The sequence below is a fragment of the Schistocerca cancellata genome, chromosome 5, assembly GCF_023864275.1.
Source record: "Schistocerca cancellata isolate TAMUIC-IGC-003103 chromosome 5, iqSchCanc2.1, whole genome shotgun sequence".
Lineage (NCBI taxonomy): Eukaryota > Metazoa > Arthropoda > Insecta > Orthoptera > Acrididae > Schistocerca > Schistocerca cancellata.
Window position 1 is genome coordinate 309,183,734 of NC_064630.1, and position 4,773 is coordinate 309,188,506.

Consider the following 4,773-nt stretch of genomic DNA (forward strand, 5'->3'; position numbering starts at 1 on the left):
ATTGCTAACCAATCACAAAGACTTGTAAAATTTGAATGTAGGCAATATCTGCAGACATCAGAACGCTATCTGCTTGACAGAAAAATAATGTTGTTAAATTCGTATAATCTGTCTTTTCGCAGTTAATTACATTATAGCCAGTAGAAACACCTGAAATGTGGTTCTAAGAAGAATGTTGAAAGTTAAGTGGACTGTTAAGGTAAGGAATGAGGAGGTTTTGCACAGAATCGGCGAGGAAAGGAATTTATCGAAAACACTGACAAGAAGAAGGGCCTGGATGGTAGGACATCTGTTAAGACAACACAGAATAGCTTCCTTGATTCTAGAGGGGGCTGTAGAAGGTAAAAACTGTAGAGGAAAGCAGATATTGGAATATATCCTGCAAATAATTGAGGACAGATGTTGCAAGTGCTACTATGAGACTATAAGATGAAAGGGTTAGCACATGAGAGGAAACTGCGGCAGGCCGCATCAAACAAGTAAAAAGACTGATGAGCAAAAGAAAAAAAAAGCTAGTTGGCTCCTAAAACATTATAAAAAGGGCGATACATAAAAAGTTAAAATACAATCACACACAGAATAAAGTTTACACGATTCATAGACAGCTGTCGCACACAACTTCCCTCCCTTAGGTTAAGCGACGACGTTGATGGCAGGAAGAGTATGTCACGTGAAGTTAGATAAAATAAAAAAGAAAGACCAACACTTCAGTACAGCGCAATCCGCAACTGGACGGAGAAACGCCAAAGAAAAGAAGAAAAAAGAAGCAACATTAGTACATTCTGTGACCAACGAATCTTGTTCATCAATAACCCTGACTTTTATTTTACTTTCTAAGAAGCTGTGCCTCGTGTCCTCCACTTTTCAAAGAAACTAAAGTAAGTTTTTCCCTCCGCCGTTCTTCCCTTACCTCAGCACCTCAGATCCGGCATACTCTTTATCTCTTAGTAGATGCACCCAAGAAATTATGTATGCTATTTCGTCAAGAAACATGTAGCATAAAATTTAAATTAGCGCTTGCATTCCTGCCGTAATTCATTCTCAAGCTCGTCATTAGTTGCATGGAAAGACATTAGATCACGTCTCAAAAGGCGCTCTTGTTTGTCCTCGTACGAGGGCCATTTCGAAAGTTCTGCACACTATAAGATCGAAGTGAAGAAATTAATTTATTTAAAAAAATGCCTTTACAGGCCTTGAACATAATCTTCATTCTTGTTTGTGATAGCTTCCCAACGTTTAAACTACTCCTGTATTCTTGATAGGGCGCCTTCATTATTGAGCTTCTAGGATTACTCGGGCAACTTCTTGGAAGCTTCATCACAACTCGGCTATAACGTCGTGATTTCTGTGGTGTGGCCATTTTCCTCATAAGGAATATACTTACCATCCTTGCTTAACACGGCAAACGTACTATATATGCATGTACCTCGCATAGGCCTACAGCGTCATTTTCAGGACGAATTAGCGAAAAGATTTTCCACGAATCAATGTACTGTTGAAGGAAATCTGAAGTGTTCTAGGCTCTTTGCTGTTCCTTATCTTTGTAAACGATTTGGGAGACAATCTGAGAAGCCGTCTTAGGTTGTTTGCATATGACGCCGTCGTTTATCGACTAATAAAGTCATCAGAAGATCAAAAGAAATTGGAAAATGATTTAGAAAAGATACCTGAATGGTGCGAAAATTGGCAGTTGACCCTAAATAACAAAAATTGTGAGGGCATCCACATGAGTGCTAAAAGGAATCCGTTAAACTTCGGTTACACGATAAATCAGTCAAATGAAAAGGCCGTAATTTCAACTAAATACCTAGGAATTACAATTATGAACAACTTAAATTGGAAGGAACACATAGAAAATGTTGTGGGGAAGGCTAACCGAAGATTGCGTTTTATTGGCAGGACACTTAGAAAATTTAACAGATCTACTAAGGAAACTGCCTACACTACGCTTGTCAGTCCTCTTTTAGAATACTGCTGCTTGGTGTGGGATCCTTACCAGATAGGACTGACGGAGTAAATCGAAAAAGTTCAAAGAACGGCAGCACGTTTTGTATTATCTTGAAATATGAGAGAGAGTGTCACTGAAATGATACAAGATTTGGGCTTGCGATGGAATCTTCTCACGAAATTCCAATCACCAACATTCTTTTCCGAATGCGAAAATATTTTGTTGACAACTCCTACGGAAACATATAGGTGTTCGTTCTTTCCGTGCGCTATTCGAGATTGGAATAATAGAGAATTGTGAAGGTGGTGCGATGAACCCTCTGCCAGGCACTCAATTGTGATTTGCAGAGTATCCATGTATATGTAGATGTTCTAATTTGGCAGCCTGGCATGTTCTTCTCTCTGCCCTTCCGTCAACAATAGGTGTATAGACTCCTCACCGTCCTAGCGGTTTCATAATACAGTAGTGGCGACAATCACAGAACTTTTCAGCAGTGCACAAGATGTCGGTTTCCATAACAATCTGTTACGAAGAGCACACATTTTAGAACAGTATGGTCAGTAAAAGAAAAGTTTTAACGGTGGAAGAAAAAATGAAAGTGATTCATGAAATCGAGCGTGGAACTAAAAAGGTTGACGTGTCTTCGTCAGTTCTACAGTCCAAACGATTCGGAAGAACAAGGATAAAACTGTTACTGCGTTCGAACTATGAATCCAAAATAAAGCGGTTACGAAACACTGAATGGAGTGACGTGGATGAAGCGCTGCTGAAGTGGTTTAAGCAAGAGAGAAACATCAGCATATCTATTAGTGGACCTCTCCTAACGGTGAAGACAGAAGAACTTGCCAGGAAATTAAAAGATGAGGAATTTGAGTGCAGCAGTGGCTGGATTGATAGATTGCAGCATCGTCACGGCATCACTTGTAGCGAAGTGAGCGGCGAAGCCAACAGTGCGAATACTGGAACAATCCAACAATGGCCGACTACCGTGTGACCTACAATTCGTGAAGGATGTGCAGACAGTGATATCTTCAATACAGACAAGACTTGCATTTTCTTTAAATTGACTCCTGACAAAACTCTGACATTCAAGCGTGAAAGATGTGTTGGTGATGATTTACCTAAAGAACGGATACACAGTTCTGGTTTGTGCTAACACAATTGGAACTGAAAAACAAATGCTCGTGATAGGTAAACCCAAATCCTAGGTGTTTTAAGCATATAAAAATCTGACAGTGCACTACAATGCTAATAAAAAGTCCTGGATGACCCCCATGTTCTTCGAAGCTGAAATAAGGTGTTGGGATCGGGAGCTTAGAAGTCAGAAAAGGAAGATACTGGTTCTTGTTGACAATTGTCCAGAACATCCTGCACTCTCTGGTTTGGAGAATATTAAGCTTGTTTTTTTTTTTCCTGGGTATACGACAAGTGTATTGCAGCCCGTGGATCAAGAATTAATTAGAAGTCTGAAATGCCAATGTCGTAAACTCATATTACTGAAAATGATACAATGCACTGAGAAGAAGCAAGATTATTCTACTTCACTGTTGGGTGCGATCAGATACGTTACCAAAACTTGGAGCCGAGTCAAGGCCCAAACCTTCAAGAAGGGTTTCCGTCATGCGGAAGGCACAACTGAAGGAGTAAATGCCGTCAAAATTAAAGACACGTTCCATGACACTGATGATCTGCCACTGTCTGATTTGTTGCCAGAAATCAGTTGTGATATTCTCAGTCGGTGCGACTTTGAAATGTATGCAACAATGGATGATTACCTTGTTACAACCGAAGTGCAAACTGAAGAAATTGCAAATGAAGTGAAGAATCAGGGCCACAGTGACCATGACGTGAGCGAGGGAGATGCAGTAGAAGAAGAAGAAGAAGAATGGAATTAAGTGAATATCCCTACGAGGAGTGACGTTTTAGAAGCTATTAGTATTGCTAACGTTTTCTATGAAGCAAGGGGAGGGCGTAGTGAAACTGCAAATAAAATAATGAACATTGAACGCAACGTAGAAGGAGTGTATGGGGCAAATATTCCGCAGAGAAAAATGACTGATTACTCCAGTCCCAAGAAAAAAAGTTTGGTGAGTACTCGACATACTGCTGTATACACTGTATTCACGTAAGGTTAGGAAAGAATACTGTATGTAAAATAAAACAATGCTAAATCATTTTTCTCTTCTCCGCTTTCCACAACAGACTGAAAATACGAATCTCGGTTACAACGACACTTTTTTTATAATAACATAATTTTCAAGGCCCATGAATGTTGTTATAGCGAGTTTCCACTGTATATCTGAGCGTTTTCCACGAAGTTGTTCCTTCAATTTGGGAGACAAATCGAAGTCTGGAGCGCTCATATCAGGACTGTATAGTGGGTGGATAAGTATTTGCCGTCGATATTTGTAGAGCGTTTCTCTCACTGGTAGGCCAGTATGAAGTATAGTATTATCGTGCAAAATGAGGACACGTACTGCAAACATGTCAGGCCTTCTTTGATGACTGTTCGTGCGTAAAAAAATTTGCAGGAACTGCTTATAGTATGCACCTTTTACAGACTTCTCCTGGAGCACTCTTTTTGTAGCTATGACACCATTCACGTCATACGCAAAGATCATCATCAGTTTCACGTTTGATTGTTGACGGCGGGATTTTTGTAGGCTTGGAGAGTCGGAATTTTTCCACCGTGACGACTGAGACTTCAGTTCTGGCTCAAAATTCCGTACGAAGTTTACATCATGTGCAACAATCGTTTTCAGAAACAATTTTCCTACTGTTCGATAACGTTGAAACAATTCTCCTGTGACTCTTTTGCTATCTGT